General features: G+C 32.6%; 1 protein-coding gene across 1 annotated transcript in view; it reads left to right on the forward strand.

Annotated features, from left to right (window-relative positions):
• The window catches only part of LOC129228007 (BAI1-associated protein 3-like), a 406,019-nt gene that overhangs the window by 115,026 nt on the left and 277,429 nt on the right, over window positions 1-13,564 (forward strand). The window lies entirely within an intron of this gene.

The following is a 13,564-nucleotide window of genomic DNA, read 5'->3' on the forward strand; positions in this document are numbered from 1 at the left end:
CTACAATTAATTCTACAAATTCCACAACAATTAAGAGGGTGAATAGGATCTTTAAGAGAAGAGAATGAAAGTTTATTAATAGGAGAGAACACCACCTGGAATTGGAAACGTTTTAGAATCTTAGCAACCTGATAGCTTACAGATGGAAAGAATGGCAAAACAACCAAATTCTTTCTGATAAAGGTTCGGTTAAGAACATTAGTTTGGGATTTATTTGAAAGTTTTTTATAAATGGAATCAATCAAAGTTGGCGGATAGTCTCTATCAATTGCCATAGCTTTAAGATAATTAAGTTCCACTTTAAGAAGTTCCGACGAAGAACAAATATTAATTGCGCGATAAACAAAAGAATTGAAAGCAGAATATTTTTGATTTGGAGGATGAGACGATAGTCATGAGGAGGTAAAGAGACAGCAAAAAGTTTGAGATAAACAGTAGTTTCAAAACCAATTTCAGTACGAGAAACAAGTACATCAAGAAATGAAATGCAATTATTCCGTTCTTTCTCACAAGAAAACTGAATATGAGGATCAATGGAGTTTAAAATAGATAAAACCTCATCACTCTCAAACTGATTCTGGTTCATTAGAACAAAACAATCATCAACATACCGAACATAAAATTGGAACTGCAGTTTTTGGAACAGCTTAACCTCAAAATAATGCATGTAAATATCACTAAGAATGGGGCTAAGTGGGTTACCCATAGCCAGACCATCTAACATAATATAAAAATTCCCATTAAAAACAAAAGAACATTGCTTAAGACAAGTACGGGTAAGGAAAATTAAATCCTCAATTTCCGTATTGGTGAAATGAAATTCAGAAAGTCTTCTACGAAGGCATAACAATGAACCCTCGACGGGAACGTTCGTAAATAAAGAGTTAACATCAAAAGAAGCCATAAAAGAATTATTTGGAACGAAACTATGAATTTTTTTAACAAACTCAACAGAATTTTTAATAGTAAATAAATTGTGACTCCTAAGGGGAGAAAACACAGAGACTAAATATTTTACAAGTTTGTACGAAGCCGTACCAATATTGGAAACAATCGGCCTGAAAGGAATACCAGCTTTATGCACCTTAGGTAAAGCATAAAATCTAGCACAATTAGCAATAGATGGAACAGCAGAGCGTTTAACATTTGAAGGAATAGACTTAACAGACTTGACAGCAAATGCAATAGTTTTTAACTCTTTATCACTAGGATCTTTAGAAATTTCAGCATATGGCCCAGAAGAAATCAAATCATTAGTTTTATCAACATAAGATGATTTGTCAAGAACAACAATTTGGCCACCCTTGTCAGCTTTGGTAACAACCAGATCAGAATTCGAAACTAAGTCTTTAACAGAACGGCTAACAGTATTAGCAAATACAGGTTTAGAAATTTTCGAGTTAAAGTCAATATTAGAAGCTATAAGATGCCGAATCGAATCTTTTTGAGAGGAAGTTAAAGCACTAAATTTAAAAGCTTTCTCAACAGGAGCAATAAGCTTTGAAAAAGAAGGATTAACACTCACAGCAAAATTATCATTACATTTTAGAGCCTCAATTTGAGAATTACTTAATGGAACGCTAGAAAGATTAACAACAACATTCTTATTAACAACAGGTAAATTATCAAGAGGAACGACATGAGAAGATTTACAAAGCATAGCTAATTTCTTTTCCAAAACAATTTGATGTTTTTTAGAGGAACGAAGGGTTCTAGACCAAGAATTTCTGTTAATAATGTTAAAGTTGGGAATGGAATTAGAAACCGAAAGATGTAAATCATAAAGTTCACGTTCAATAAACGATAAATGTTTCCTAGTTTCCTGGATCGAAGCTCTGAGTAAAGCCGATTTCGACCGAAAGATTACTTTGTCAATTTTTACAGAACGTGGTAAATTACATTTCAAAGAAATAAACTTCGGAATAATTTTCTTGCGCCTACACTCTTGAAGAAATTTTAAATGGTTCAAAAAACGAAATTTCTTAATCCGAAGATTGGCAAACCTATTGATTTGAGACATAATCAAAAGCGAAACCAAAACAAATGAAAATAAACAAAATCAAACAATAACAGAATGAATAAGAAACAAGAAGTAAAAAGTCACGATCAAAATACAACAATAGACAAAAATTCCGAAAACAAAAACAAAAACACAAATTGCATAAAAGGCGGAAAATGTAAACGTAAGGCCCGTTTAAGCCAAAATAATAAGATAAATAAATACCTTTGTGCTGAATAGAAAAGTCAGAACAAACAACATAAGTAGAAGCACAAATTTTTAAATTACAGCAGACACGTGTTTCGGCGTTACAGGGAACGCCTTTTTCAATGCAAAAAATAATGTCATATTTTTTATTCGATGACCGAAATAAAATTGTTGATAACAGTTTCATTAATTTGGAAGAAAAAGTTACAAAAAGTTCACCGTAACATTGCACGTGGATGATTTGTAACGATATAGCAGTTCAAGAAATATTAACAGTTACAAGTTTTAATAAAAAAGAAAATTCTTCGCACTTACCATTCAGTTTTTGTGCATTTCCTTCAGAATCCTCATTCGGCAACAAATAGTGTTTAAATTCATTAAATGAAGACATTCAGGTAGCGACATCCACTTCGTATTCGCGACCAACGTTAGTTAAGCCTAACGTGGAGGTATAGAAGATTCTCTCTAAACAAAATCACGTGACAGAATCGAACCAATGAAAATGCTTTTGAGTCCTTCTTTTAAAGAATGTTTTTATTTTTCGCTCTTTAAAAGAGTGTTTCCGAATTTCACGTCAATAAGGAAAAGTTTTAGTCTTGGTTTTTTTCGTAAAGCGTCTTTTTTCGATAAAGCTAGCACTCAGAAAGAATGAATGCACCCGCAATAAATTTCACTCTTTTTAAGAGTGATTTTTTCGTTCTTTTGAATTAAGAGTGTAGACTGATTTGCGTCTTTTGGACGCCTTATCAGTCAGGACGAACCATAATTGAATCAAAGTCGATACACCTTATAAGTACTCTCAGTTAAGCTTTAAACTGGGAGCTAAAAATATTTTTTACGGCAGTGAGAAGTCAGAAATCGTGCGACTTGTAACAATTCAGGATTTTCTTTGACAATGATACTTGATTCTTCCTGGAAGTGGATAAAAACCACTGAAATCCCAGAACGTTACACGGAAATACTTAGTAACGTTTTAAAAAAATTTTTACAGTGTGTAAGAAACTTACACGCGCACACACGCACACACACACAAACAAACATAATGTTTTAGTTGACAAATTAAATGTTTTCCTCCCTTTTTGTAATTAAAAGTAGAGGCTTAAAGTTTGTAAATGAAAGAAAATTTCACTCTGAAGTTCCAAAGAGGTGAAATAGTACAAAGCAGCTAAGCTGTCTGGATAAATATTTACGTACAAAACAAAATATATTACTTTTATTATGATAAAATAAGGGTCACTGCACATTATTTATGGAAGTTATCGGACGTTTATTACTTCTCAACAAGAATATTGCAGTTCATAAAACATATTTAAAGCTTAATATATAACATCTCCTTCACATTTAATTACTTATTCAAACACTAAAATTCAGATATTTACTGCCAAAGATAAACATTCTTCTAATAAAAATACATTCGTTAGTAAAACCTTTTTCGGAAAAATACTCACAGCTAGACACATTCCAAACAGAAGATGGAATATAAGTTAATTTCATCTCTTCCCTCCATAAATTTTCGAAGAATCTGGCACATTCGGAACCCTCCATCTTGTTTATATCACTCTCAAACAAACTGGAAATTCCCCCGGAGCCATGGATAAAAGGTTGCCTCATAAAAATAGGCAAGGAGGATTTTCTTGGAGAAGTAAGATGCTTCATTTTTTGTCGTGGATACATAGATGGAATTTTTAACAGCTTCTTTTTTCCACAATTGTATTTCCCCCGGTAGTTCTAAATAGATCACATTTAGAGATTTAGAGGTGATCTCTTGAGCAGATTTGGGGAAGGTTTTGTGGGAGCGTCTTCGGATTTTAGTGGAAGGTAAAGATTTTGGACGGCGTCGTAAATGCATGATGGAGCAGTAAATTTATCTACATTTTTCTGCTCATTTCATTTTATTCGCTCAGTTTTTCCATCCTAAAACATGGAAGTTTTCATTGTTTTTGCATATTCTTTTCGTGAATCGCTTATATTTTATTTTATTTCGTTTATTTTACAAAAGAGTGAAAGTAATCTGATATTTTTACAGCTCTTTAAATTGTGTCTCTCATACTTTAAACTCTAACCAACTCTTCCCTCCTAAGAGAATGGAAATAAACTGTTTATTTTTTGCCAGTTTTATTGATTAGTTTACCTTTTTGAATTTGGACTCGGACAAAGGATGGCGCCAGGTCGCCAAGGAGCCAAGATTTTCAGTTCTGGCCCCAATAATTTTGAAAATAAAATATCTCGCAAGCACAGTATGTTATTGAGATAGTCTTTTACCGTACATTGCATGTTTATTTTTTTTAATCAGAAAATCGCCCGTTTAGGTATAACGGGTGAATATTGCTTCTCTTCCTCTACATTAGAACGAAGCAACTGCCTTTTTGGTGACATTTTGATAGTTAACATCTTAACCATAAATTCCAGTGGATGAACCCTAAACTCCAGGAGATAGCGTTTATTGTTGACCACCTTTTCGTTTTTTCATTCCCCTGAAATGAGTCTTACCAGTAACACAGTTAAATTACAGGATCAAATTCTGCCTGGGCACAATAAAACCTTTCCCAGCAGGTTAAACATTAACAAAACTTATTATCAAATTATCATGTCGTGACGCCGGTTTCATTGCTGATGACGTCAGGAGCGTTTCTCGATCATTGGCTATTATATACATGAGGATGCAGTCAACAGTCGTTAAATCGAAGCCTTATAACGAAAATTTCTTTATCTTGAAGTTTTCATTGATCCAAAACTCTTGAGAAGGCAGTGGGAACTGCCCAATACTCACGAGAGTTGACTATTAGTGTTTATAATTTTTTTGCATTGAAAAATAAAATCTGTTTCATCTGCTTTAAAAATTACTCTCTTTTGTTTTGGGAACATTTTATCTCATTAATTGCTTTAAAAAATATTTTTCAGTTCTTTGTTTGCTAAATTGAATTTTAAAGCAATGATATTTGAAATTTGTTTTAACAAATTAGAAAAATGATTGTAAAAAACAATACATAGTACAGAAATTACGAAATAATGTCAAAGCCTTGCAAAACAATGACATGCAATAAATTGAAAATTTAGTGCTTTGTAATCAGTGTTTATCACCTTTTTATTTTGATAAAAAAGGTGTTTTTTCTCTCTAAAAAGGTGCACTATATATTCTGCTCTACTAATGCTGTTTTTCATTAATTTGTTTAAGAACGAAGTTTTTTTCCTTAGTAAAAAAGGCGCACTAAATAAATATTGTGCTCTACTTCTGTTTTTTTTTTTTTTTTTTTTTGTTTTTCATCAATTTATTTTCAGAACAGATTTTTTTTTCATTCGTAAAAAAGTGCACTAAAAAAGCAAAACATTTATATTTTATCCTCTACATTTTAGTTTTTGGGTTCGTGTATTAAGATACATATGTGTCGCTAATTAAAAGATTCTATCTTCATATTTTTAAAATGCGTATTTGTTTTGTAAATTTTATTATTTAGATGTATGTTTTAGTATAAAAACGAAGCAAGACAGTTTTCAAAAGATAAATATATAATGACCAATAATAGCTGAACACACACTTGTTTTTTTTTCCCCTAAGGCAAAATTTGCAAAGTACTTCATACAAGAAGGCATAGTAAAATCATTCACAGGGAGATACACCATTTTTCTAATGAACAACTACATAAGTAAGACAATTTCGAGTTTATTGTCTAAGTAAACTTTCCAATGAAAAATCTTTCCTGCGAAAAACATAACTGGGAGATACAACATGCGAAACAAATTGAATTACGCTTTTAAAAAGTCAAATTTTCCATATCTACAATAACGAACTGGGACAAAAGGCAATCCGGACAAACTAAAACCGAATAATCAAAACCGTAGAAAGTAAAACAAATTTTTTAAATATGCAGACGTAAATTTATTACAGGAAAAAACTGCTTTGAAACAAAACTACAGCGTACCGTTTCTAGCAAATACTTTACCATTTAATAGTTCAGCTGCGATGGTATCGGACTGACACTCAAAAGTATGTTGTTGTTTGTATTAGTAGTACATTTTGTTGTACGTTCTGTGCAGAAATTGCAAGTTTAATCAAAACAAAAACCGAATGTTTTGCTGTATGTATATAGTGCCCTTCTTTAGAGGCGTACCTAGCGAACGAAACTGTAACCAAATTTTATGGGAGCTAATGTACAAAAGACAAATAAAAATTATGCACGCTATAACTTTTCCTAGACGAAAATGTGTTGGTCTTCGAGAGGTCGAAAAAAGTATGGGGGTATATGTGTTTGTGTGTGTGTGTGTGTGTGTGTGTTTGGGGGAGGGGGGTTTCCGCGGAAAATTTCAAAATTTGTAGTACGCCACTTTTCAACCAGGCGCATGACGAATCCGATTTATATTTATCACAGACTACATTCGTAGTACGTTGCAGGTACGTCAACAAAGTGCTTTTAAAAAATTTCCGGTCTTTCTTTCTCCGAATTATTTAACGATCTCTTTTTATAAACCGCCTACAACGATTGTAGTAAATTTTCCGCTTTAAAACTGAAACACGACTGCAAGACCACTTTAAGACTTCCTACGTCTTTGTTTGTTAAACGATGCACTGGAAAATAGCTGAGCGTCATACATTATTGATAATTTTATGGTATTTTTACACATCATAAGATTTGTTTTCTACACGGTAGAATTTTGTATGTGACAGATAAAAGTTTTATATGATATATGAAACTTTCCGTTTAACATTGAGTCTAATGTTATTAAAACCTTAGAAAGAAAGAAAGCGCATCCATTTATACTTAAACTCCAGACTATAGATACTTAAAAAACCCTGTCAAAACCTTGTACTGAAATACGAAGGGTAACTGAAACAACGTTAATAAAAAGTGCAAATAAAAGTGATAGAGTTAAAAAATCAACAAATAGCTGTTTCAAGGCTACCAACACTGAAGGACCATGCGTCCTGTTTTCGGTAATCCTGTCTCACTGTCCCCGAATATACTGAAATATCCCATTTTCTGAAGCGACTGAAGAAAGGGAATACTGAACGGGACACTTCTGTTTTCAGGCATCCTGTCCCGTTGTTCCCACTGATACTGAAATGTCCAATTTCCTGAAGTGACAGAAAATTGTATTGAATGCTTCAACCGAAAGTCAATATTGTTTTTTTTTTTTTTTAGTTCCTGTATCTTTTTTATTTTGAAGTAATCTGCTAACTGAACTTTATTTATACAGTTTTCAAATCGTAATTTCTTTATAAACTTTTATATTATGTTTATTTTGAGATTGTCTTCAATGAATCATGAAATTTTGTTTAGTTTCGAAATTCTGACAAAGCTATGCTATATTTGTGCTCGATTTTATATACCTGTTTCGATAAAAAAAACCTCTTTGTTAGCTTAAGATTCAAAATATTTTGTCCTGAAGTTTTGTTGTACCATGTTTCTATCTATTTTGACGACAATACGTCAACTGTTGTTTATGTTAAAAATAAGTAGTTCAACCTAATTTATTGACAACTAGCCTTACTTACAACCTTTAAAAGCATGCTAGAAGAATTTTCATTATGTTGGAAAAGACAAAATTAATGGATTTATAAATAAAACTGAGAACCTCTGGCACGTCAAGAACAGAAGAAATATGCGTACTTTTAGTGTCTAAGAATATAATTATCTGACTTCTTCCTTTGTCGACGAATACTTTATTGTTTTTATGCATTCGGTACTAAGGGAAAATGGGGGTTGGAGTTATTTGTTGCAGATATTTTGTGACTAAATATTGTGTGGAGTACTTTTAGGCAGCAAATTTTAGTTCAGTTGCGCTAAAAGTTTTCCACAAATCGTAACATAATCTAAACTTGACTGAAAATAATGTTCAATAAAATATTTAGAAGCTTAATATTTTTCTGATGGTATTAGAAAACAAAAATGTATGGAGGAGATATGTATTTCAACTGTAAATCATGTCTAATATTTAATGTAAGTATTCGTCATTTGAACCCAATTTATTTGCGTATTTTTTAACACATTTTTCTTCCACTCCATTTAAAATGTAACATCTTTTAAAATTGTTTTTGCTTTTCATTGAAGACTAATTTTTAGCTAACTTCCTCTGCCATTAGATTTGGGTTTTGCTTCTGCTTTTTAATTTTTGCCGTAGACACTGAAGAATAATAGTTATTATAAAGTTAGTTTTGTTAATAATTGAAACCAATTTATTTCATAGCTGAGTTTAAGCAAGCATAAGTTTGGATTTTGGTCATTTTCGGCTTTCGTTAATTTTGGAAGCTTCCTTTAATCCAAGCAATACCACACTAAAAGCATTCTTTAAACTCAGTCTTGAATCTCAGTGTGAGGTTGATTCAAGCCAAGTCATCAGTTTAAAACCGTTTTTAAGATCTTTCTTTTTTTTTCATACTTGTTCAAAATAGCTTTTAGGTTCGAGCGTAAATTTAGAACAGTTTAATAATAAATATAAGCTATTATCTCTTTACGCGTGATACATTATATCAAAACGAATATTTTTGACTAGGATAGGTAGCAAGTAAATATGTTTTAAATTTCAAAAAGTTTTACTTCAATATAATACCCTTCATGTCAAAATTGAAAAACGAAAAAACTTTAAAATAAGTTATAAGCAATTTTTTTTTTTTTTTAACTCTAAAGAGTTTTTCTATACACTGTAAAAATATTCCGAAACGTTTCTGGTTATTTCCGTGGAACGTTTCGGGATTTCAGAGGTTTTCACCTATTTTCCCGCAAAATCAAGTATTTTCGCAGAAACGTTTCCTGAATTGCAAAAAGATGCACGAATGCAGACTTTTCACTGCTGTGAAAAATGTTTTTAGCTACCAGTTTAATGGTTGACTTAGCGTGTTTATTAAGTGTATCGGCTTTAGTTTAATTACGGCCCGTCTGGATTGACTAAGCTCCCAATGAGAGCAAATAAGTCACTGGATAGCTGCAGCCTTGCGAGGCAGGAATTGTAGGCAAGAAATGTGTTTGGTTCTTGCTTGCAATTATTCGCGTAGCTTTGGCCATGGTTGCGCTAATGCTTCTGGAGCTTTCTTGTTAAACCAGGAAGGTGCTAATCAAATACATTAAACATATTCAGTTTTTGTAAACGGTACACGAATGGCTTTAACAGGAGAGATTTCCCAGTATTTCAGGAAGATTATTCACTTTTATCGGAAAACGTTCCTGGTTTTTTTAAGATATGTTACTGGTTGAAATTAGGCACATCAGCTGCCTATTATTTTCCAGGAGCGTTTCTGAATCGTTTTTACAGTGTAAGCTTGACTCTTATTAAAAAGCATGAACTAAAATAAGTAAATGATATCTTGATTACAACACTGCAGTTAATCTTAGTATCATTAGATTTAGATAAATCCTAAAGCATACAATAAAAATTAAATTAAATTCGAAAAGAAGGCATTGTATAGCTTTATACAAAAAGCTTTTGCTAAACCATATATTTCTTCTTCTCTTACATTTTCAATTCAACTTTTATTGAATGCTTTAGAATTAACCTAAATATAACAATATTAGGTTTAACAGCAATTTTTGAGAGTTGTAATCAAGAAATCATGTTATTTTATTTCACACTTTTTAATGAGAACCAATCTAATAGAAATGATCTTTAGAATTAAAGACATTTTTCATGATTTATTTCTCTACCTAAGCGAATGTTTTCTCCCAGCATTATACTTTTACGCAACTTTTCTTAGATATACAACTATACTTGCTATAGACTACTATAATACTTTTGTAAATCATTTCGTTCAATTCAGTAAATATGGTCACACAATTTAAGATGTAATCAAAAAAATACATATATTTGCCATTTGTATTGGCACGAAAACACAACTGTAAAACATTTTTCAGATTTTCCCAGCTCTTCTATAGTGAAACTTGACATTTGTTCTTTGTTAGACATAGCACAGAACTAAATAATGAGACGAACTAAAAAAAAAAAAAAATCAAAACAATCAAATGCAGTACACACTGTAAAAACGATTCAGAAACGTTCCTGGAAAATAATGGGCAGCAGATATGCCCAATTTCTTCCAGTAACATTTCTTGCAAAAGCCAGGATCGTTTTCTGCTAAAATTCAGTAACCGTCCTGAAATTATTTTGGAAATCTCCTGAAATCTTCCTGTTTAAAGCCAGTCACGTCTATGGATATTTCCTGCGTTTTCAGACAAGCCCCAAAAGCAGCATTTTAAACATTGCCAAAGCTAAGACAGAATTTCAAGCAAGTATCACGAATTTTAGTGGCCTGCAATTCTTCCAAAGCCACATAGTCTCTAGACTTATTTGCATCATTTGGACGCCTTATCAGTCTGGACCAGCCGTAGTCGAATTGAAGGCGGTACACTTTATAAATACGCTTTGTTAATCTTTAAACTGGGAGTTAAACAGATTTTTTTTACAGCAGTGAGAAGTCTGAATGCGTGTGACTTGTACCAATTCAGAAAACGTTTTGACAATGATACTTGATTTTTCCAGGAAGTGGATAAAAACCACTGAAATCCCTAAACGTTACACGGAAATACTCAGTAACGTTTCGGAATTTTTTTACAGTGCAATACTACTCAAAGGCTAGCGCAATGAATATTCAGTTCAAACAACTTTTGAGGCTGTTGTTTTAAAAAACCTCACCCTTATTTATTCTAGATTTGACCAAACTCGATAGCTACGCCTTTTGGAAACAGACATCACGCGTCACTACACCATGCATATATATATATATATAAAAAAAAGAACTTTTCCCCTCAAGTTTAAACATAATTTCTACGCACCGTCGACTCCCGCTACAACGCGACTCGAATTACGCGAAATAGCTATAACACGAGTTTTTTACGAGTAACTTAACTTTTACGAGAATTTTTGGGCTAACGCGAAATCCTCGCCGTAACATGAAAACTTTCAGAAAGGAATTGCGGTGCTAATTGTCGGCTTTAGGAAAATATTAGTTTCCTGAATGTACTTTCATCTTTCAGCATCAGTGACTGCGCAAGTTCCTACACCGCACTAGTCCAAACATCGCTTTGTTAGTGTGTCTAAAAACGCACTCCACATTTTCCCTTTTTTAATTCTAAATATGAAGCAATGATGAAAAACAAAAAATGATGAAATATTGTAGCACCTAAGCACGTTGTTTCATATAAAATTTGTGAAGATGGAAAGAAATAGAGAAAGTTTGTGACAACATAAGAAAAGGTAAAGATTCTTGATGCGATTGAGCAATGAAGTTAGCACGACAATTATGAGTGAATCTTCCATACGTACAGTTAAAAATCAAGAAAAGGCAAACCGTAAAAAATCAGAACTTAATTTTAATATGTAGCTTGCTGAGTAGTGTAATGTAAACAGTATAAAAGGAGAGGGGCGTTACCATGGATGGAAACGTTATAGAAGTAATGCTGAAGCAACTGTATTTAAAAATACATTAGAATAACGATCTGATTGCGCTGAAAAAATCATCATCTTCAATTTTTAAGCTATAAATGTAACAATTGCATCTACTGACCAGCTCGATTACAGAGCTGCGCTTTATTATAAGAACATACTATACGTACTGTACTGATTTAATACCTCATTCTTTTATCCCATTATACCCCCTTGATCATTGATTTTGTGCATCGTAACAGTATTAAGTCGAACAATTAAGTTTTTTTTAATGCAGTAAAAAGTAAGCTCTTTGTGTAAGAATCCGTAATAAATAGTTAAGAAATGGTATAAAACGATTTAAGGGAGAGGGGAGTTAAAATGTTTAAAATAATTGGGTATGCTAATAAAAAATTCGTATGCATACCCTTTTTCCACAACGCGAAATTTCGACTTACGCGATCGGTCTTGGGACGCATCCCTCGCGTAAGTCGGGATCCGACTGTATTTGTTCTGCTGCAGTTTCATCTTCCCTCATAAGCTCAGATTTTGAATACACTAATACTACGTATATACTGTAAAAACACCTGTTTTCGCGAACCTTAGTTTTTATCAAAATAAAGATAGCAGTGATTTTGAGAGCTGAAAATCTCGCGAATTTTACATTAGCCGAGCCGAAAGTTGAAAAATGCGAGACGAAAAGATATTTCGCGAGAATTAAATTTTTATGATTGCTAAGGACTCGCGAAAATTAAAACTTCGCAAAATTAAGTGCTTTTAGAGTATACCAGTACAGTGAATTACACGTGTACTTTCGTTAGCTAAGTCATCGTGCATACTTGAACGTTCAGCGACTAACTGCTGTACCCCGTACAATTAATCATTAGATAAGGAAAGACCGTGTACCTCCACCCCCGTCAAAGAAGAGCAGAAAAAATGGTAATTCAGGCTCTCTAATTAAGCGTAGTCTACCAAAAAGTTTGAGTTGCACTTACGAAAGCATTAGTTGGATTTTATTATCTGAAACTAAGAAACATAAGTAATATGAAGCTTGTGGGAAAAAAAAAATAGATAATCACAAGAATTATGTTCGTCTCAAATAATTATTTTATTTCTAACAGCACTCACTGCTGCTATCTTAATTGTCTCTTTCCCCGTCTAGTGTTTCCTAAGCCTTCGGAAGAAACATGTTGAGAACGTAAAATTGCAAGTTTCATTCAGTTTTTAGTTTGGCAATTTGAAACTCAGACAACAACAAAAAAATCACCTTTCTTTAAATTTCAAAAAGCCAGCCTCTATATTCACCATAATTTTATAGATAAAAAAAAAGCTTCTAGAAATAATGCGTTTTTACTTCTAATGCAAGTACTCATTTTTTTGAACTATTTAAAAACATCATTTCTTTCATAGGCGTAAAGGGAAGTAGTGGGATGGTTTTTCATCAGGTTTGGTCATGAGGTGATTTGAAACCATGACTTTTCTTCATATATATATCGCATAACATAAACAGAACTAAACATAATATACCCATAATCAGGGTTCGATATATCCCGGACGTCAGGTTTGCCAGAACGAATAAAAAATGTCCTGGACGACTATCTCTTTCAGAACAAAAAATCTTTCAGAAGTCACATTACACTAAACTTTCGTATAAAATCTTAGAAATAATTCTTCTATCTGTATTTTTTTTCTTGGCTCCTAATATTTTATTACTTGTGTCGGTGTGTGCTTATCACTTAAATTTATATTACAACCTAAAATTTATATTATAACCTTACGAGTTATTATGTATGATATGCGTCGGTGTTTTGCCAAACGTCGACAAGTACCACCGAACAGTTCATTAATCGATAAATTGCATATAAGAAAAAAGGTTTTTTTTTGTAAAACTTGTTTATCTGCCTGGGCACAATCCATGCTAGGAAAACATAGTGTTCTGGTCACATAATCAAGTACTGGCGTTTCACATTAAAGGTTTAGTTTCAAACTGCATGTTCCTAGTAAGACACT

Source organism: Uloborus diversus, chromosome 8, assembly GCF_026930045.1.
Source record: "Uloborus diversus isolate 005 chromosome 8, Udiv.v.3.1, whole genome shotgun sequence".
NCBI classification, from domain to species: Eukaryota; Metazoa; Arthropoda; class Arachnida; order Araneae; family Uloboridae; genus Uloborus; species Uloborus diversus.